The 23,041-nt window shown below is 45.9% G+C and overlaps 1 protein-coding gene across 14 annotated transcripts in view; it reads left to right on the top strand.

The window, feature by feature from the left end:
• The window catches only part of tdrd15 (tudor domain containing 15), an 84,394-nt gene that overhangs the window by 39,694 nt on the left and 21,659 nt on the right, over nucleotides 1–23,041 (top strand). For 2 of the 14 annotated variants that reach the window (XR_011593843.1, XR_011593844.1), the window contains exon 3: nucleotides 2,337–2,497. The exons of the other annotated variants lie outside the window; for them this stretch is intronic. The gene's annotated coding sequence lies outside the window, so the exon portion shown is untranslated. The remainder of the gene's footprint in view (nucleotides 1–2,336; nucleotides 2,498–23,041) is intronic. 14 annotated transcript variants of the gene reach the window in all.

Genomic DNA, 23,041 nt, shown 5'->3' with positions numbered 1-23,041 from the left:
AAATTGAATGGGTATCTGTTTACAATGTGTAATGACCTATTCTAGGTAGGTGGATTGATCTGAAGAAAGAGACTACAGACTGGCCCCTTCAGCTAACTTGAAAACCAGGTGGGGTCCATCATAACTGTTGAGATACATTTTCCCTCGTAAAATGCATTAATTACTTGGAAATAGGGCTTAAAAAACTTTAAGGAAACAACAGTGTCTAGATGTTAAATCAGCTGGCGACTCAGTTGGTTACATAAATGAAGTGGGGCAACATCACATTAGAGCACCTGAGAATTTTCCTCCTAGGACTTTACTGTGCTCAGAGTTTGACTGGTTGCTGTGCAGTTTGCCAGAATACTATTGTCGAATGGATGGATGCTTTTATTAAATCTATGTGGCCTGAAAGCAATGTTTGTAAAGATGGGAATACAGCGGTAGGCTGACAGTCGGTCTGGACAGTCTTGTGCTAAGAATAAATATTCATAATGAAGTAGAAAATTTATGTCTGTTGTGTTCTCTTGTGCAATATTTAGGTAGGCTTACTCAAAACAGGATCAAGTTTGAGAAATTTAGCTTGTAATCGTCTAGGTAAATGGATACTTTTATTTCAGTATACAGCATTCTCTTGAGAAATATTATGATTTAAATTGGCTTATATCTTGTACCATTGCCATTCTACAAAACATTCTACAAATTTTGGCTCTCAAAGCAATATTTTTTTGAGACAGAGTTCTATACATGAAAAAGTAGTAATCAAGAAATAGAATGTCATGAGTTAATATTTCATAATGGGACATACTGTACCCCAGAGGATTTAAAACATTTTTTCAATGTTTATAGCTTACTAACAAGTGTACTTGAAAAGGTTATTTGCCTAATTTTTATTGCATTTTGTTTCTTCAGGCAACAAAGGGGGGAAATCATAATTGGCTATACTTGTTAAAATCCTGGTGTTTGAAAAAACAAATTTGCTCGATAAAACTTTTCATCTGCATTAAACAAAAAGCATATGTGCGATAGGCCAATTACCCTGGCTTGTAATTTGTATTTGTTTCAACTTGATGTGAAAGATTAGTCTGTAAGGATGGTGAACTATTTTTTATGATTTTTATCCACTGAGGATAAACTGGATTCGTGCTGTAGTATCTGTGCCAAATTTTATCAAGCTTTGAAATTAAATTGGTTAATACTAAGATAGAACTATGATTCATGAAAATAGTTTAAAGATGTTGATTTCATTGTATTTTTTCCAATGTAAAACATTTCCTCTTTGTTTCCGATGTAACTCTTTGTACTTCACTTTTTTTAACAGACAGGCGTCTGTCAAGCCCTGCACCCCCATGCCCATACTGCACTTTTTTGACCGACTGTCAAGCTCCGCCCCCCCCTCCCGGCCCGAATCATTCCCACCGTGTGGTGTCGAGAAGCAGGACCTGAGGCTCCGACTCTCTCCCTCCCGGTGGGAGCGGCCGGCGGGGGAGCTCCGAGAGGGGCTGGGGGTGGGGTGGTGGGGCGAAAGAGAGAGGCTGGGGCAGGTGGTGGGTGGCGGTGAGGAGAGAGAGAGAGAGAGAGAGAGAGAGGGGGGGAGGGGTGAGGAGAGATGGGGGGGGGGGGGTAAGACTAATCACATTCTTCCAACCCCCTGCAAGGGACATCGTTGGAGTGGATGATATTCAGAAGTCACGACACTGTCACTATTCACTTCATACCCAATAAACCTGTTAACAATCTGTACACAATGCCTGCCCATCTATGAGGAGGTGGGGGGGAAGGAGGATGCACTTGCACTGGGATAAGGCATTTCGGCTGGGGAAGGCATGCACTTGGACTGGGGTAAGGCACTTTGGCTGGGGGAGGCATGCACTTGGACTGGGGTAAGGCACTTTGGCTGGCCCTTGCTGTCTTCTGGGAAGCTCTGTCCTCTGTCGCTTCAGGAAGTTAAAGTGGATCGAGTTACAATTTGTAAAGTCAGTGAGACCTTGAGATGTGTGGTTCCAGTTACACATTCCTGTGAAACTTCAGGGTGTGGCTTATCCTCCAAGGGGACCAATCAGAAACACATGGTGGATCATGTTGGCCATTTTTGCAGTACAAATAAGCATGTCCTTTTGTTTCTTGGTGATCTTCAGTATCCTTATTAAAGTGCTATATAATATTTTTCAATATTATGTGGGCTTTCTGGCAAAAATAAAGTCCTGACCTGGGTTACTTTTGTTGTCAATTAGTTACATGCTAACCTGTTCTAATATCCGATCGAATGAGACAGTTAATACTGTTTTCCCTTAATTTCATCTGGACTAGGTACACTGAAAATAAATTAAGACATTTACTGTATTTATTTTGTGTAGGTCTTTCAACATTTTCCTGTCTACTACATATGAACCGAATGAAGAAAACATCATTGTATTGCTTTTACTAATGTCAAAATTGCACTTGGTGGTTATCCTGAACAGCTTGTCTTGTCTTGTTGCATATGCAGTCTAGCTGTACTCTGCCATCTTTGTAAGAGGTGAGGTTACTGGGCAACAGTGAAATTATGAATTCAAATTCTTCGGTTTATGTTTAACTGTGTTTAGTGAACTTGCTGTTACTATTTCGTTATCTAACTGGTACCAGTCGACAATTGTTCGTGTGTAAAAGCTGAACTTGTGTACATCTTTCTTGACCAAGATCTCTAAATCTCTGGCATTAAGTTGACAGCGAGACTGATTATTTTAAACAATTGGGAATAGTTTATTAAATACACACACACGCACATCTATCCGCAGTCGTCAGCTATCCTATGGATCTACTTAGTTACAACAGTTACAATGTTACAATAATGATTTATAAAAAGGTACATGTCACTTTCCTCTGGCTGGTTGGCTGAACACACGGCCTGCTGTTTCGGCTGGTCTTGAGCAGGCGGTTTGGCGTGTGCTCGGGAGAGAAGAGAAAGAGTAGTCTGTGCTTGGGTTTTTATATCCCTTAAGTCCATTGTTCCTCCGAAAGTCCTAGGATTGGATCTTGGTTCCAGGGCAGTTCCTTATTTGCTCTCCTCACACATGTGTCTGTCTGGAGGATCGGCACATTCCTTGATTAGGTCAATGGCTTTCCAATACACATCTTTAAGCTTTGTCCAGCCAGAAAACAATACATACAGAACATGCTGGAAACCTGTGAGCGTCCATTTTGTCTCTTTCAAAACTGTCTTTTCGTATAATCTCATTTTTAACATTTATCCATACACAGAATCAATTTTATCATTAATAAACACTTTTATTCTTACACCAGTCATCTCGTTAGTTTCTGTCTATTCCCTCTCGTTGATTGGTTGTTCCGTGCAACTAGTTGAACAACCTGGTGATCATTCCTTTGTGTAAAACTCAACTCTCGGATATAGAGATCATAAAAATCTGGATAAATTTATGAATGTCAAGTAAATCTAATAGAATAGATTCCCCAAGCACAGGCCTTTTCCTACCCTGACTGTTCTATGTTCGTTGATCTCCCTGCATAGTTAGGTGATCTCCCACACTGCAGTTTATAAGACCTCATGCTGCACCATAGTTTTGTCACTGGCAGCATATCCGTGTTGTCTGCCATACCAGTGTAGTTCCAAATCATAATTCATCATTCTTCTCTTAGTTTATTAAAATAACATTCAAAACTTCTTCTGGAACCCAGAATTCACATTCTTTGAAGTTTTCTTGTTTATTTTGTAGTCTGAAAAGTTTTCATGATTTCAGTTAACAAAAAGCGCCATGAAAAGTGGAGTACTGCGTGCAGTTCTGGTCGCGTATTATAGGAAGGACGTGATTTCATTAGAGAGGGTGCAGAGGAGATCTACAAGAAAGCTGCCTGCAATGGAAAATCTTAGCTATGAGGACAGATTGGATAGGCTGGCTTTGTTCTCATTGGAACAGAGGAGGTTGAGAGGAGACCTCATTGAGGTGTACAAATAATTGAGGGGCCTGGACATAGTGGATAGTAAGGGCCTATTTCCATTGGTGGAGGGGTCTATTACGAGGGGGCATAGTTTTAAGGTGGTTGGTGGAAGGTTTAGAGGGGATTTGAGGGAAGGGCTTCTTTACGCTGAGGGTTGTGGGGATCCGGAACTCGTTGCCTGGAAGAGTGGTGGATGCAGAAACCCTCACCACTTTTAAGAGATGGTTGGATGGGCTCTTAAAGTGCAGTAACCTGTAGGGCTACGGACCTCGAGCTGGTAATTGGGATTAGACTGGATGACCCTTTGTTGGACGGCGCAGATATAATGGTAAGTACTGCAGGGAATCGAATACAGCCAGGGTGATCTCCTGGACTAGTTTCGATCGCCTGGATGGATCGGAGAAGAATTTTCACAGATATTTTTGTCCCTAAATTGGCCTGGGTTTTTGGCTGGTTTTTGCGCCTCCCAGGAGATCACATGACTCTGGTTGGGGTGGAGTGTAGAATGTTTTAGTATAAGGGGTGTCGCCGTTGTGTGAGGCAGACTGGTTGGGCTGGGTGCTCTTTGCCTTTCTGTCATTGTTCATAGGTTTATATGTAACCTTTAGGGCTGCTGATTTTTGTTGGCCGGCGCGGAAACAATGGGCTGAAATGGCCTCGTTCTACGCTGTAAATTTCTATGTTTCTAAGTGGCCTATTACAGAAGAACTTGATTAATCTTCACTTTTGGCAGTATAAGCACTTAGCTTTAAAAATTACACTAAATGCTACGAGTCATTCCCAGTGACAGCCTCTGATGACACTTACCTTTTCATTGTTGCATAACATCTAAGACACAGACAAACAGCCAATTCTGGAACTGTGAAACACAGAACTTCCACTTGATGACTTGGCTCTTGAGCGAACTGGCTTAGTACAATTGGTACTAATTATTCTGCTTGCTGCCAGGAAAATTTGCATCCTTAAAGCAGATATTTTATGAATGTTTCATCAATTGATGTCAAGAGCACCACAATAGCCTGAAATTACGATCCGCGGTGTAGCTAAGGAGTACACTGCCGACCTCCAAAAGAAGTCCGCACTTACCTGGTGCGAGGCCCCCTTTGAAAACTTGCATTGTTTCACTGCAGAGTTGAGCGCAGCCTAGTGGCCCACGGATCCTAGGGATGCACCATGTACATAAGCGTACCTGGGATCATGTGGGGCAGTGCTCCAAGCAGGGAACAGAAATCTCCGATGCCCGTTCATGATTTTTTAGTCTCGCTCACTCCAGTCATATAATAAATAAATTAGTCCCTCTCTCTCTCCGTAGATGTATTAATAAATAAGTTAGTCTTTCATTCTTGGTAGATTGGTTTCACCCTTTGCCTATTTGTTTCCATGACTTGGGTTGGGATCAGGAGATGGTTAGCTGGATATAGCTATTTATTTTGAAAACATTTTATCATGACGAGTGTATATTTTAAGCTGCTGCATATTCCCCCACCCCTTATGCTGTGAAAACAAGCTCATGCGCCTGTTTGCACCAGCCATAAAATTTTACTGCATAATTGGTGGGCAATGAGCCCAACTCTGCACTAGCAATAAGGATTTCACAGTCGCAGCGGATGATCTGTCAAGTCAGAACTTGACAGATAGCAAGTTCTGGATTTAGCGCATGTGCAAATCCCGAATTTGCGATCAATTTTGATGGCGTACTCCGAGAGTATGCTGTCATATTGATCGCAAATTCTGTCCTATTAACTCTTAAGTGTCGTGCTCATATGTCTTTGATATATTAAATAGTGCTTGATAAGTATCTCATTCCAATTTCATCTAATGTTATTGCTCTTTCTGCTCATTACCTTCCTTTTGATGGATGAAGTAATTCAACAACAACTATGTTTTTATGAAGGGGTCCTCAAAAAAAAATTAATTCCGCAGATCGTCTCCAACATGTTGTTGAATCTAGTTTTGAGCAAGCTAATTGAAAACTATTTACCTATGTGTTCATGTAATCTTAAATGTTTCATTTAAAATTACAACTCGTCTATTTATTGCCATGTAAGGGCTACAAACTTTATACATTATACTGTAGAGAGGGCTTTAAATTAATTAGTGGGGGTCGGGATCAGGTGATCACTGTTGGACGGAGTCTAAATCAAGAAATAATAGAGGCTTGTAAAAAAGGAACAGCAATAATCATGGGCGATTTTAACCTTCATATTGATTGGACAAAGCAAATTGGCCAGGGTAGCCTTGAGGAAGACTTCATAGAGTGTATCCGGGATAGTTTCCTTGAACAGTATGTTGCGGAACCAACCAGGAGCAGGCTATCTTAGATCTGGTACTTTGTAATGAGTCAGGATTAATAAACGATTTCTTGGTAAAGGATCCTCTAGGAATTGAGTGACCAAAGCATGGTTGAATTTCAAATGCAGTTGGAGGTTGAGAAAGTTGTATCTCACACCAGTGCCCTAAGCTTAAACAAAGGAGACTACAATGGTATGAAGGCAGAATTGGCTAAAGTAGACTAGAAAAATGGATTAAAGAATGGGACGGTTGATGAGCAGTAGCAGATATTTAAGGAGATATTTCATAACTCAACAAAAATATATTCCAATGAGAAGGAAAGACTGAAAGAGAAGGGATAACCATCTGTGGCTAACTAAGAAAATAAGGGATGGTATCAAATTGAAAACAAGGGCATACAATGTGACCAAGACTAGTGGGAGGCCAGAGGATTAAACATAGAAAATAAGTGCAGGAGTAGGTCATTCGGCGTTTCGAGCCTGCACCACCATTCAATAAGATCATGGCTGATCATTCACCTCAGTACCCCCTTTCCTGCTTTCTCTCCATACCTCTTGATCCCTTTAGCCCTAAGGGCCATATCTAACTCCCTCTTGAATATAGCTAACGAACTGGCATCAACAACTCTCTGCGGTAGAGAATTCCACAGGTTAACAACTCTCTGAGTGAACAAGTTTCTCCTCATCTCAGTCCTAAATGGCTTACCCCTTATCCTTAGACTATGTCCCCTGGTTCTGGACTTCCCCAACATCGGGAACATTCTTCCTGCATCTAACCTGTCCAGTCCCGTCAGAATTTTATATGTTTCTATGAGATCCCCTCTCATCCTTTTAAACTCCAGTGAATACAGGCCCAGTCGATCCAGCGTCACCTCGTATGTCAGTCCTGCCATCCCGGGAATCAGTCTGGTGAACCTTCGCTGCACTCCCTCAATAGCAAGAATGTCCTTCCTCAGGATTGGGAAACTTTTAAAAGCCAACAAAGAACGACTAAAAAAAATAATAGAGAGGGAAGATAGATTATGAAAGCAAACTAGCACGAAATATAAAAACAGAGAGTAAGAATTTCTATAGGTACATAAAAAGGAAAAAAGTGGCTAAAGTAAATATTGATCCCTAAGAGGATGAGACTGGGGAATTAATAATGGGGAACAGGGAAATGGCAGAGACTTTGAACAAATATTTTGTATCAGTCTTCATGGTGGAATACACTAAAAACATTCCAATAGTGGATAATCAAGGGAGGGAGGAACTTTAATACAATCATTATCACTAAAGAAGTCGTACTCTGTTTTAAAAAAAAAAATAATGGGACCAAAGGCAGATAAGTTCCCTGGACCTGATGGCATGCATCCTAGGGCTGCAGAGACAGTGGTGCATTGTTTTTATTACATGGAATTAGGGATTTTACAGGATCATTATTATTGTTTTGGTGATCTATATCGGGCTTGTCTTTCCATTATGGTTGTTGGCGATATTGCCAGCCGTAATGCTTTTTTTATTTTTCAGGATCACTGGAATATCGCCCATTTTAAAAACTGCTAGTTTCACTTTTTAAATTTGGGCGATAGCCTTAGCAATGCAAAATGGGCCTTAGCGATGTATTCAGTCGTGCAAGGTTGGCGTTCTGCGCATGCGGGTTTTTTTCCAAGCAAAGAACTTTTCCTATGGGGCTTGACAGAGAACAGGGGACTTGGTCCCCATCAATAACATTATAGAACCGTTCTTTTATTCTAGCCCCCGTTGCTTTATAAAATAAAATCTATCAACTAACTGAGGTGAACTCCATTTCCTTCCTCATGGGATGACATACCCTAGTTCTGCTTCTACTTGTACTATGGACTAAAGGGGAGAAAAAATCCATGATTAATATTAACCCTGACATTACAGCAATGTACTTGTCTGTAACTTTTCTCATTTTATTCTCCCATCTCTATTCTGTAGCATGTAATTAGTGATCAATACTGGTTGAGAAATTATAGCCCCCCCCCCACCTCAGTATAAATGCCCTTAATTTGTCCTCAAAAAATACAAAGTGATCAGACAAGAGTCAAAAAGGCCCTTAAAATCACTCAAATTTTACTACAGATCTTCCCCGTAGTGCTGAGTTATTGCAGCTTTTCTTCAGCCTATTTTTGGGCCAGTGATTATTTGGGCGAATTGTGAGCGAAATGCCAAAAGTAGTGCTCGGCGATAATCTGGGCCATAATCGGGCGCAAGTTTCCATTAAGAACGCTATTCTCGGCCTTGCACGAGGATGACGTCATATTTTTTAAAAAGTAGGCCAGGCAATGCAGCTCATTCAGCAGTGCTGAAAGTTGGGCTGGCGATAAATGGGCTATAATCGGGCACTAGTTTTCTACTTTTCAGAAAATATGGGCGATAGCCTGCATCTCAGCTCTTATATGAACGATAATGTGCCGAAAGTCTAGCCCATAATGTATTTTTTGGTTAAAAACTGCAAAATGTAGGCTGATGGGCTTGATCACAAAACAAAGACCAACAAGGAAGGGTTCTGGACTTAGTTTTGGGGAATAAAGCTAGGCAGGTGGAAGGGGTATCAGTGGGAGAGCATTTTGACGGTAGTGTTCATAATTCAGTTAGATTTAGAATAGGACAAAGATAGACCAGGAATAAAAGTTCTCAATTGGGGAAAAGCCAATTTTAATAAGCTGAGATATGATTTACCCAAAGTGGACAGGAAACAGCTACTTGATGGTAAATCAGGATCAGAGCAGTGGAAGGCATTCAAGGAGGACGTAGTGAGGGTTCAGAGCAAGTATGTTCCCTTAAAGAAAAAGGGTGAAACTAACCAATCTAGAGCCCCCTTGGATGTCGAGCGGCATACAGAGCAGGATAAAGAAAAAAGGGCAGGGTGGATAAGGGGAAACCAGTGGATGTGGTGTATTTAGATTTCCAGAAGGCATTCGATAAGAGGTTACTGCACAAGATAAAAGCTTACGGGGTTGGGGGTAACATATTAGTATGGATAGAGGATTGGTTAACTAGCAGAAAACAGAGAGTCGGGATAAATGGGTAATTTTCCGTTTGACAAATAGTGACTAGTGGGGTGCTGCAGGGATGGGTGCTGGGTCCTCAATTATTTACAATCCATATCTGTGACTTGGATAAAGGGACCGAGTGTAATGTAGCCAAGTTTGCTGATGGGTGATACAAAGATCAGTGGGAAAGCAAATTGTGAGGAGGACACAAAAAATCTGCAAAGGGATATAGACAGGCTAAGTGAGTGGGCAAAAATTTGGCAGATGGAGTATAATGTGGGAAAATGGGAGGTTATCCACTTTGGCAGAAAAAATAGAAAAGCAAATTATAATTTAAATGGAGAAAAATTGCAAAGTGCTGCAGTACAGAGGGACCTGGGGTTGCTTGTGCACAAAACACAAAAAGTTAGTATGCAGGTATTGCAAGTAATCAGGAAGGCAAATGGAATATTGGCCTTTATTGCAAGGGGGATGGAGAAGTCCTGCTACAACTGTACAGGATATTGGTGAGCCCACACCTGGATTACTGCGTACAGTTTTGGTCTCCGTATTTAAGGAACCATCATCATCATCATCATAGGCAGTCCCTCGGAATCGAGGAAGACTTGCTTCCACTCTTAGCATGAGTTCTTAGGTGGCTGTACAATCCAATACGCGAACCACAGTCTCTGTTACAGGTGGGACAGACAGTGATTGAAGGGAAGGGTGGGCGGGGAGCCTGGTTTGTCGCACGCTCCTTCCGCTGCCTGTGCTTGATTTCTGCATGCTCTTGGCGATGATATTCAAGATCAGCGCCCTCCCGGATGCACTTCCTCCACTTGGTCTTTGGCCAGGGCTTCCCAGGTGTCAGTGGGGATGTCGCACTTTATCAAGGAGGCTTTGAGGGTGTCCTTGTAACGTTTCTTCTGCCCACCTTTGGCTCGTTTGCCGTGGACGAGTTCCGAGTAGAGCGCTTGCTTTGGGAGTCTCGTGTCTGGCATGCGAACTATGTGGCCTGCCCAGCGGAGCTGATCAAGTGTGGTCAGTGCTTCAATGCTGGGGATGTTGGCCTGAACAAGGACACTAATGTTGGTGCGTCTGTCCTCCCAGGGGATTTGTAGGATCTTGCGGAGACATCGTTGGTGGTATTTCTCCAGCGACTTGAGGTGTCTACTATACATGGTCCACATTTTTGAGCCATACAGGAGGGCAGATATTACTATGGCCCTGTAGACCATGAGCTTAGTGACAGTTTTGAGGGCCTGGTCTTCAAACACACTCTTCCTAAGGCGGCCGAAGGCTGCACTGGCTCACTGGAGGTGGTGTTGGATCTCATCATCAATGCCTGCTCTTGTTGATAGGAGGCTCCCGAAATAGGGGAAGTGGTCCACGTTGTCCAGGGCCGTGCCATGGATCTTGATGTCTGGGGGGCAATGCTGTGCGGCGAGGACAGGCTCGTGGAGGACCTTTGTTTTACTGATTAGTGTAAGGCCCATGCTTTCATACGCCTCGGTAAATACGTTGACTATGTCCTGGAGTTCAGCCTCTGTGTGCACAGACGCAGGTATCGTCCGCGTACTGTAACTCGACGACAGAGGTTGGCGTGGTCTTGGACTTAGTCTAGAGACAGCGAAGGTTGAACAACTTCCCACTGTTTCTGTAGTTTAGTTCCACTCCAGCAGGGAGCTTGTCAACTATGAGATGGAGCATGATAGCGAGGAAGGTTGAGAAGAGGGTTGGGGTGATGACGCAGCTGTCCTTGACTCTGGTCGGACGTGGATTGGGCCTGTGATGGATCCGTTGGTAAAGATCATGGCCTGCATGTTGTCGTGGAGCAAATGGAGGATGATGACGTACTTTTGGGGGCATCCGAAATCGAGGAGGACGCTCCATAGACCCACGTGGTTGACAGTGTCAAAGGCTTTTGTAAGGTCGAAGGAGGCCATGTATAAAGGCTGGCGCTGTTCCCTGCATTTTTCCTGCAGCTGTCGTGCTGCAAAAATCATGTCCGTTGAGCCCCGGAGGGGACGAAATCTGCACTGCGACTCCGGGAGGAGCTCCTCGGCCACGGGGAGAAGACGGTTGAGGGGGACTCTACCGACGACTTTCCCAGTGGCTGATAGCAGGGAGATTCCTCTGTAGTTACCGCAGTCGGACTTGTCCCCTTTTTTAAAGATGGTCACGATCACTGCATATCTCAGATCTCCTGGCAGGCTCTCCTCCCTCCAGATGAGAGAGATGAGGTTGTGTATTCGCGCCAGCAGTGCCTCTCCACCATACTTCAGTGTCTCAGCAGGGATTCCATTCGCTCCCGTAGTCTTGTTTTTTTAGCTGTCTTACGGCTTTTTGTACCTTGTGCAGTGTTGGGTTCTCACTGAGGTGGTGGCGGGTAGCATGCTGCGGAATGGGGTCGAGAACACTCGAGTCAAAGGCAGAATCTCCATTGAGGAGATCTTCGAAGTGCTCCTTCCAGCGGGCCCTGACTGCCTTGGTGTCCTTGAGTGTTTCCCCGTTCTTGGTCAGCAGCGGGGTGGGGCCTTGGGTGTTTGGACCGTAGGTGGCCTTGACTGTGATGAAGAATCCTCGCACATCATGGCTGTCGGCCAGCTGCTGTATCTCCTGTGCTTTCTCCATCCACCACCTGTTCTTAAGGTCTCGGGGGTTTTTTGTTGGACCTTAGCCTTTAACTGTCCGTAATGCTGCTTTGCTTCTCCCGAGTTGGGTTGCTGTTTCAGGCTCAGAAATGCCCTGCGCTTGCAATCTATTAATTCTTGAATCACCTGATCATTCCCATCAAATCAGTCCTGGTTGAGTGACCGAGTGTCTCTTTGCAGGCACTGGTTATGGAGACCTGGAGGGCAGACCAAGCGCTGTGGGCATTCTGTGTCTCAGAATCATCAAGACATGACAGGTTAGCTGTGAGGCACTGACTGTAAAGGACTCTCTTAGCTGGGTCCTTAAGTGTCCCGGCATTGACTTTTTTGCGACACTGCTTCTGCCCCCTTCGCTTTGGGGCTATGTTGATGTCAATGATGGATCAGATTATGCGGTGGTCCGTCCAGCAGTCGTCAGCTCCTGTCATGGCACGGATGATGCGCACATTCGTGCGATCCCTGGCTCGGACGATGACATCAAGCAGGTACCAGTATTTGGAGCGGGAGGTGTTGCCACAATGCCTTGTATTTGTCCCTCTATCGGAACAAGGTGTTGGTGATGACAAATTCATGCTCTAGACATTTTGTCAGGCGTAAGGTACCGCTGGAGTTGGCTTTCCCTACCCCCTCTCTGCCAATTATGCCTCTCCAGCGGTCTGTGTCCTTGCCGACCCTGGCGTTGAAGTCGCCGCGGAGGATCAGTTTGTCGCCCGCGGGGACACAGGTCAGGGATTTTTCAAGGTTGGAGTAAAAACCGTCTTTGGCCTCATCTGTTGCATTGAGTGTTGGGGCATAAGCACTGATGACTGAGGTGCACTAGTTCCGGGATAGGGTGAGTCGAAGAGTCATGAGGTGTTCGTTAGCCCCACACAGGGAGTTTTTGAGGCGGTCGACCAGCTCGTTTTAGATGGCGAAGTCAACTCCGTGGAGGTGGCTTTCTGCCTCTGGTTTCCCTTTCCAGAAGAAGGTGTAACCTCCACCTTGTTCCTTGAGCTGGCCTTCCCCTGCCCACTGGGTCTCGCTTAGGCCGGCGATGTCGATATCGAAGCGCCTATGTTCCAGGGCAACTATGGCGGTCTGTCGCTCTTGGGGTTGTCCATCAGGGTCCTGACGTTCCAGATCCCGAACTTCATGTTAGGAGTGGAAGATGCCTGTGCGTGATTTCTTTTAAAGTGGGTGGTCGTTGCACACCGGCTACCACACGGGCTTAGCTGAGCAAAGTCTTGGTCCAGTGGCAAGGGGGTCCAAGACGACTGGAGACCAGGCACTGCTGTATGGGCCTAGTTGCCTATGGCAAGATGTTGGCCACAGGCTCAGCGCTGAGTAGCGCCCTTGATGGTAGGTGGTCAGAATGGGGGGACAGGGAGGTCACAGCCATTGTACTCACCATGTGCTGGAGGAGGAGAGGAGGCCAGGTCATAAGTGGGGAAAGAGAGGTCCAGATGGCAGGGGGGGTGGTGGTGGTGGCCCAATAGCCAGGTCCAGTCACTGCAGGAGGTCCAGCTGGGAGGCCCAGGTCGCGCCGAGTCGTCGTAGGAGGTCCAGCTGGGAGGCCCAGGTTGCGTCCAGTCACTGCAGGAGGTCCAGCCGGGAGGCCCAGGTTGCGCCGAGTCGTCGTAGGAGGTCCAGCCGGGAGGCCCAGGTCGCGTCCAGTCACTGTAGGAGGTCCAGCCGGGAGGCCCAGGTTGCGCCGAGTCGTTGCAGGAGGTCCAGCCGGGAGGCCCAGGTCGCGCCGAGTCGTCGCAGGAGGTCCAGCCGGGAGGCCCAGGTCGCGCCGAGTCGTCGCAGGAGGTCCAGCCGGGAGACCCAGGTCGCGCCGAGTCGTCGCAGGAGGTCCAGCCGGGAGGCCCAGGTCGCGTCCAGTCACTGCAGGAGGTCCAGCCGGGAGGCCCAGGTCGCGAAGGATATACTTGCATTGGAGGCTGTTCAGAGAAGGTTCACTAGGTTGATTCTGGAGCTGAGGGGGTTGATTTATGAGGATAGGTTGAATAGGTTGGGCCTATACACATTGGAGTTCAGAAGAATGAGAAGTGATCTTATTGAAACTTATAAGATAATGAGGGGGCTTGACAAGGTGGATGCAGAGAGGATATGTCCACTCATTGGGGAAACTAAAACTAGGGGGCATAATCTTAGAATAAGGGGCTGCCCTTGGAATTCTCTGCCCCAGAGAGCTGTGGAGGCTGGGTCATTGAATATATTTAAGGCAGAGATGGACAGATTTTTGAGTGCTAAGGAAGTAAAGGATTAAGGGGAGTGAGCAGGGAAGTGGAGCTGAGTCCATAATCAGATCAGCCATGATCTGATTGGCAGAACAGGCTCGAGGGGCCAAATGTCCTACTCCTCTCCTATTTCTTATGATGACAGATACCGAGGGCTCAATAATGCAGAAACTCTAAAGGAGTATAAAAAGTGCAGGGGTGAAATTAAAAAGGAAATTAGGAAAGCAAAGAGAGGGCATGAAAAAATATTGGCAAGTAAAATCACGAAAAAATCAGATCTTTTATAAATACATTAAGAGGAAGAGGATAAATAAATAAAGAGTAGATCCTATTGGAGACTATAAAGGTTACCTGTGTGTGGAGGCAGAAGACATGGGTATGGTTTTTAAATACTTTGCATCTGTTTTCACAAGAGAGAGACGATGCAGACATTGCAGTCGGAGGAGGAGTGTGAAATGTTAGATGAAATATACATAGAGAGAGGAAGTTTTAAGGGATTTAGCAGCTTTTGAAAGTGGATAAATCCCCAGGCCCAGATGAAATGTATACCAGGCTCTTAAGAGAAACAAGATGGGAAATAGCAGAGGCTCTGACCATCATTTTCCAATCCTGTCTGGCTACAGGTGTGGTGCCGGATGACTAAAGGACTGCTAATGTTGTACCGTTGTTTAAAAAGGGAGAAAGGGATAGATTGAGTAATTACAGGCCAGTCAGCCTACCCTCGGTGGTGGGAACATTATTGGAAGAAATCCTGAGGGACAGGATAAATCTTCATTTAGAAAGACATGGATTAATCAACGACAGTTAGCATGGATTTGTTAAGGGAAGGTCGTGTCTGACTAACTTTATTGAATGTTTTGAGGAGGCAACAAGGAGGGTCGATCAGCGTAGTGCATTTGATGCAGTGTATATGGATTTTAGCAAAGCTTTTGATAAGATCCCACATGGTCAAGAAAGTAAAAGCCCATGGGATCCAAGGCAAAGTGACAAGTTGGATCCAAAATTGGCTCAGAGGCAGGAAGCAAAGGATAATGGTCGATGGGTATTTTGGTGGCATCAATATCATGGCCCTGACGGAAACCTGGTTGAGGGGTGATGATACCTTATGCTTAAATGAAACCTTCCCTGCTTGGCTATACCTTGCACTACTTGCCCTGCTCAGACCGTCATGGTGACAGTGTGGCTCTCATCAGCCAGTCACACCTTGGTCTGTTCCCCTACACATCAGCACTTTCTCCTCCTTGTGAGCATCTCTCATTATTCCACCCCCCCTGATCTCACATCTTTCTCGTTCTCTACCGCCCATCCAAGTACCATAAAAAAATTTATTACCGGTATTTCTTCACTACTTTCCTCCCTCTGCCTCTGCACTGAACGACTTGTCATCCTCGGTGATTTCAACCTCCATCTCAATTCATCATGCTCTCTCCTCTGAGTTTGCTAGCCTCCTATCCTCCCTTAATCTCTCCCTCTATGTAAACTCCCCAACTCATATTAACAGCCAGCCCCTCGACCTTGCCATCGCTTGTAGCCTCGCTTCTTCCATCGTGTCAATCGCAGATAAAGCCATCGCTGACCCCTTCCTCATATCGCTCTCCACCCATGTCCCCCTGTTATCCCCACGCCCCCCAACCCAACCCTGGAAAAAAACTTTCTCTCGACTCTTACAAGTGCACTTATGAACTCGCAACTGTCCAGCCTGTGGCCCTCCATTCACCATAATATTTCTGCAGCTACCGATCTGTTCAATCAGACCCTCAACACCATTTTTGATGCCCTAGTCCCTGTTAAAACAATTACTCTCTCTCACCCTGGCAGCTCCCCCTGGTACAGCCCTGATCTTCGCTCCTTTAAGTCCAATGGACGAAGACTTGAATGGATATGGCGGACAACTAGTTTAGCCATTTACCGCCAGATGTGACGGATCCCATAAAACACTATCGGGTCCTGCTCTCGTCTGCCAAAATTGCTCCCTATTCCAGAATCATTCTGGCATTTAAAGATAAACCTCGGCTTCTATCCTCCACTGCTAATTGTCTTTTTAAAGCCCTCTCCACAGTCTCCATCCTCACCTCTGACAATAAGTGTGAGGAGCTCATGGACTTTTGTCTCTAAGATTGAGACCATCTGTTCAGCCACCTCTGCATCTTCCCCTAGCCCACCGAGGCCAAACTTCCTCTAAGGATCCCCCCTGCCCTAACCCTGACCTCACATCTTCAGTTTCTCTCCGATCTCCCTTCGTGACCTTTCCGAGCTCATCTTGGCCATGAGACCACTTCCTGCTCCCTCGACCCTATTCCCAGCAAACTGCTGACCACCCGGATATATGATATATCCCTGAATATCGACGACTTCTTTTGGCGCAAAACTGAAGTCGGTGGTCATGATAGGGCAGTGGGTAACTCCCCCCACTGTCATGTTGACCGCCGTGGTGCTCACACACCATCCTCCCTTTCCTTGTGAGATTGCGGTCGTTTCGGAGTCCAGTGCCAGTGGTGTGACACTCAACACACATCTTTGTGTTCGGCCATATCCACAGTCGTTGTTATCGAGTTCTGGGTGCTCTCGGCATAAAACAACTTGATTATTCTTGTAACAATCTTTAATATAGACACCTTTGGTATTGTTTCCCTTTTTAATTACGTACTGGTGCAATTTATGATACTGCACACGGGTCTGATTCCTTATTTCTCCGAAATTGCTTACTTGGTACAATGTGTTTCCCTTTGTCACGTCGTATTGATAACACAAACCCTATTATATTCTGATGTCCGGTTACACACCTGTTCTTAGGGACCCAGGCATGGTTATTCCTCTGGACCTCACAGGCTTGGATGTCATTCTTGCCCAATGTCCATTCAGCAAATACAACATTGGTTATCCAATCCGGCACCTCCCCATTCTGGAGTTGTTCGAGGTTATGTTCTACTGTATTGAGCATCCAAGCCCCATATCCCGCACAAACTATCTCGGCCACCATTCTTTTACTCATAGTTTGTCCAGCCTGGTTTACCAAATTTATCATTTTTTGGATGGTCCCGCAATGTATGGACAACCTGTAGTAGTTCCCATTCCGCCCCGTCCCCTAGCTGAGCCTGCATTTTCTCATTATCGTTTCCCCTATCAAGCAGTCCTGTTAAGGTCTGTGTGAGGGTGATGACCTGCTCTTCTATTGTTTGAAGATCTATTGTATTAACCGTCGCAATGCCCGCTGCGTATCCCGTGCCCACCATTTCTAATATTCTCCTCTTCTCCAACCTTTCCCGTTTTTGTTTGGCTTTTTTACATTGAACTTCATAGTCTTGGATTCGGGCCTCTCGAGGGCTCTTGGGATTAGGTTTTTATATAAGCTTATAGTTTTCTTACTGCAAAACAGTGGGATAATTATATCCGTTAGGTTTAACAATACCGTAATTACCCTTTGGCATACCCCGAAGAGGATTTTGTCTATAGTCTTTTTATTACTAATCCTCCTCTTGCCCCCTGTGTCATGTTTGGGCATCCTGGGGGTTGTGGGGTCGTTGTTGTTGGGGCTATTGTGGTGGTTGGGATCTTTACCTTACGCACGAACGTTCCCCATAAGGAACCATTACTGCATTGTGATTCCCTGATGGGTATGGGGACAGTCCCCTCTGCCTCTCTGGTGAGGTTACATTTTACCCACACACACTTGTGTGGATTTCCTTGCTCCGAGCTATTCATGCATGTCCATGATTGGTTCTGCCATGAGTGTCCCTTATCCGGGCTTGCCCATTCCACTTCAAGTCGCACCTTTGGCATTTTCCGCAAAAGATTGAGTTTGTAGTGGAAATAGTTCCTTGATAGCCAACTTACTGCTGGCTCATAGTATAAGATGGGGTTACCCAGTATTCCTCCTTCTAGGACTAAGGTTCTGTAAAATACAACATCTTTTCTCGGTCGTCACCGGTCAGTTAGGGTCTCGTTACGCATAATGTTTTAACTGTGTCCAATGTTTCCACCGTCTGGTTCCATCTATCGCCACGCACGCACACGTGTCGCTTACCATTATTACCTGGTGAGGGCCTGTCCATTTTGGTGAGAATCCTAGAGTTTTGGGGTTTATTTTACCATTACCTTGCTCCCAACCTGTGGTATCTGAATCTTTTGTTCCTTGGTGCCAGTTTCCAAGTCCTTGATCACTTGCTGATCCCTGGCCTGTGCCTTCGGATCGTGTAATTGTTTACATAATTCCATCACAAATCTCCTTCCTCGGTCCTGGTAGGGTCTGACGTCATCACTCCGTCACTGGAACCTCAGGTAATCTCATTGCCCTATCTGTCATTAGTTCGAAAGTCATGAGTCCGGTGGTCTGGTTTGGAGTCGCCCTTAACTTTATTAAAATCCGGGGCAGCATATCTACTCATCCTTTTCCTGTTTCGTCGATCACCTTGGCCAATGCGTTATTCAGGGTCCTATTCGTTCGTTCTACTAATCCGGATGATTCGGGATATGGAATTTCTGCTGGATTCCCAGTAGGGTGCATGCTTGTTTCATTACTTTACCCGTGTGTACCCTGATCTGAATCTATCTGTAGGGACATTCCCCACCTAGGTATAATTTCTTCTGCTAATATTCTAGCCACCGTCTCAGCTGAGCAATTTTTGGTTGCGAATGCTTCTATCCATTTTGTGAATTGATCTGTTATAACCAAACAATTCGTTTTTCCCTGGTGATTGGGTAGTGGGCCCATGAAGTCTATCTGCAGGTTTTCCCATGGTCCGTTTGGTCGGGATTGATGTCCCATTCTGACCTTTATTTTTCTACCTGGGTTATGCTTTGCACATGTTAAGCACTTCCACAATAATTTTCTATATCTCTTCCCATTCCCTTCCGCCACCAGCATCGGGGCATTGTACTCGTCATGTTGGTCTTACCTGTATGCACATACCCGTGGTATATACTCAATAGGTTTGCACTCTGCGGCTACCACATTACAATCTTTCCCCCAGATTCCGTCCATGCCTTGTTTAGCTCCCTGTCTTTTCCATTTATCTTTTTCCTGCTGTAGGGTTGCCTCCTGTACTTTAAACATATTTACTTCTTCCGGCCCAAGCGCACAGGCGCTTATTTTAGCCGGTAGGTCCCCTGCTTCTACCGCTTGCTTAGCTGCCTCATCTGCCCATGCATTCCCTTGTTGATGTCTGTCAGTGATTTTCTTATGGACTTTGATCTTTATTATTGCACATTCCTGGGGCTGGAGGGAAGCCTTTACCAACTCCTTAACTATGTTCTCGTGTCGAATTGGTGTGTGTCCCCCGCCCCCCCCCCCCGGATGTAATATAACCTCGCCGACTCCAGGCTACCATATAATTGTGGACCACGCCAAACGCGTATCGGCTGACTGTATATATATTTATCCTTTTACCTTTTGCCTGTTTGAGGGCTTCTGATAGGGCAACTAATTCGGCCACTTGGGCCAAGAGGCTCCCTTCTAACTGCCCTACTCCCCGTGTTTGCCCTTCAGCATCTACTACCGCCCACCCTGTTCGGGGCATTCTGTCGATGTACAGATGGGACCTGTCTACGTAAAGGTCCATGTCTGCTCCCTCGAGTGGCTCTTCCTTTATCGAGCTACTTTGCTCTGCCCCCTCTATCGGGTTACATTCATGATCCTGGCCTTCCGGAATGATCCATCCTGCGGGGTTGTTACCGCTATCTTTTACTATCGTTACTGTACCGCTCGGCGTTATTAATACCGCCTCCCACATCACTCTTCTTGCGTCTGACACTGGTCTCCCTGTGTTTAGTAGCTCTATCGGGGTATGTTGCGTATGTAGGATAATTTGTCCTGACATTACTATGGGTTCACTAATACTGACTGCCCAGGCTGCGCAGTCGAGAGCAGCTACACATCTAGATAATCCTGCAGCTACAGGTTGTTGCTTAGTGGAGTAATACGCCACCGGTCGTTGCCTGTCCCATGTTGCTGGGCCACCGCATTATAGTGGTTTTTTGCTAGGTGATTATAAATGTGGAAGGGCTTATTCCGGTCATGTAGTCCCAGGGTCTGTTTCAGCTGTTGAAACGCTGCTTCTTGTTTGGAGCCTCAGTATACCGACTCTTGGGAGGGTTTTCCCCCTTTTACCAAATCTTGTATGGGCTGAGCCATTTCTGCATATCCGGGATAAAGTTGCGACAGTAATTAAACAGGCCTAATACCTGTCTGACTCCCTTTACGTTCCCTGGCTTTGGCATCGTCCAAATGGCCTCCTTCCTAGCCTCCGGCATCATCCTTTTCCCTAGTGTTGCTACGTACCCTAGGTACGTGACTTGGCCCTTCCCTATCCGGGCCTTTTTTGGGTTAGCTTTCAGCCCTGCCCAAGCACCATGGTCAATACTAGTATGTGCTGTTTCTCCATGGTGGACGCTATAAGAATGTCGTCCACCGATTGCACGAGGGTACTTCCTTCCCCTACATCTATTGGCTCCAGGACTCCAGCCAGTGTCCGATGGAATATACTCAGGCTGTTATGGAATCCTTGGGGCACTCTAGTCCATGTATACTGTTTTCCTCCCTTGTGAATTCTCGTCTAATGGTATGGCCCAAAATCCATTTGCTATATCCAATACGGTGAATATTTTATGTTCCGGGCCCAGGCCATTGAAAATCGTTGTCGGACTGGCCACGATCGAGTGCTCCCGGGGTGTAACTTTATTTAAGGCGGTATAATCTATAGTCAGCCTATATGAGGTGTCTGGTTTCTTTACTGGCCATACTGGTGAGTTCATCGTAGCTATTGTTTGTATCACCACCCCTTGCCTTTCCAGTTCTTTCACTATCTGAAGGACAGCTGCTTCAACATCGGGCTTCAGCAGGTATTGCCGGTGGGCTTTATGTTCTGGGCCTGGGATCTTGACTAGCTCGGGCCTTACCAACCCACAGTCCTGTTTGTTTTGGGCCCAAAGGGCAGGGTATAACTGACATATACTTCCCCAGGCACTCTTTCTTTCCCACTCGGGATCTATTGGATGGATCCCAGCCACCCGTTGCTGCTGATGGCCCGGGTGGTTAAATTTACACTGAGTTTGGTGCTTGTCTCCCCAGACAACTTGGTTACGCTGGGGGTCTATTAGTACCCCTATTTCCCTTAATGTTTCTATTCCTAATATGATGCCTTTGGGATTGGGGCAGCAACAAAACTGGGTGGGTAATAATATCCCTGTACTTCCAGTAGTACAATTTCACTTAAAGTTGCCTTTCTGTTACCTTCTCCCACTCCTTGTATGCTGATCGTTTCCTTGGTAAGGGGTAAGTCTAGATTAGTTATTGATGCTCCCGTGTCTATCAGCATCTGGCACTGCCGACCCCCTAACACTGCGTTAACAAAAATTCTTGGGTCCTCTCTTTGTGGTCCCACATCTTCATCAGGGGCCGATAACCCCTATTGGGTGGCTGTCAACTGTTACATACTTATGATGTCCTTGATAGAAAGCGTCTCTTGCGGCGGGGGGCGATGGCCTCGGAGTCCGCTGAGCTTCTCTAAGGAACGCTACCACTTCTCCCCTGGTCAGGAGTGGTTCTCCTCCTGGGACTCCTCTAATCTGTCCAGGTCCCTGTCCTTCCGCCCCTCCCCCCTTAGCCCAGCATTTCCTCGCTGTATGGCCTAGTTTGTCACAGTTCTGGCACTTTGGCCTTGATTGTCCACCCCTCTCTTGAGCCCCTTTTTTCTGCTGGAAGCCTCTACTAAAGTGGCCTTCTTTTTCACAATTAGAACAAGTTAAGGGGGCTGCGCGTAGTTTTCCTTCCTTACTCGTTCCTTCCGCAGCTGCGGCCACGTGCACTTCTACCGCGGCTACTTTCCTTTGCTGAGTAGCATCCAATTCAGATGCCCATCTGGACAAATCGTCATAGCTTTGCATTGTGACTAGCTCTGTTTTTAATACATCTTGGTGTGCAGAGTACTCAACCCGTCTTTGTATATTTTTATGAATGCTTGATTATCCCTGATGGGATTCAGTATTCCCGAATGCACTTGGAAGCTTAACCATTTCCGCTCTGCATAGTCATGTACTGATTCCCCCTTGTTTTGAGTGACCCCCATGACTATGCCCCAGTTTTTATGAGTATTGCTCCTGCTACCCAAGTTACGTCTGCTTTAAATGCCTGATATTCTGTCTCCGATTGCGCAATGGTGGGAGCTATCATCGCACACCAAGTGCCATCCCTGTATCGTTGTCCCAACTGTTGCCACATTTCTTCAGTCATTTTGCTCTTACTAACGCTTCCACATCTCGGTTGTGAAGGCTGTGGCATATTCTTATTTCCTGTATTTTCTGCCAAAACTCTTCAGTACTTCATCTCCTCTCTAACTTGGGTAACATTTATAATAACTTCAATGTGTCCCCGGGTGTCAGTGACACACAGGTGGTTTTTATCTGAGGCGTCACAGCGGGTATTACAGGCGCGCCTGGGTTGCAGCCGCTACCGCAGGGACAGCTGTGGTGCCGGGTACAGATTCCACCTTGATCGGGGCTGCCCATACCTTCTGGTATGGGGGAGGCCCACCTTCTCTTCCACAATCATCATAGTCTGGATTATATTTGGGAGCCTCATCGGCCAACTCATCCCACTCTGGTCTCCTACTATTCTTGATTTCTTCACTTAAAAGTTCCAGTGGGGGGGAAATATTGGTACCGGTGCAGGCAGTGGGGTAGATGGCGCTGTAGGTCGCCCAGTTACTGCTGCACATTTTGTACCATTCCTACTGCTTACTTCCGCCTCTTCCATCTTTTTTATTTTAGCTTTTAGTTCCTGTATTATCTTATCCTTTCTTTCCATCTCTTTATTTTGTTCCCGATAGCAGGCTAATACTACCATATGAACCCGGTCCCCTTTATTTCTTGGCTGGCACTCCCACCACTTTGCCTGCCTCTCCGGCGGGTCATCTGGTTGCCATCCCTTTTTCTTCATTCCCTCAATTAGTTTCATGTTTTTATCTGCTAGCATTTTCACTATA

This window comes from Pristiophorus japonicus, chromosome 7, assembly GCF_044704955.1.
Source record: "Pristiophorus japonicus isolate sPriJap1 chromosome 7, sPriJap1.hap1, whole genome shotgun sequence".
Classification (NCBI taxonomy): Eukaryota; Metazoa; Chordata; class Chondrichthyes; family Pristiophoridae; genus Pristiophorus; species Pristiophorus japonicus.
Note: the sequence above shows the minus strand (reverse complement) of the source record. Positions and strands in the feature narration are given on the sequence as shown.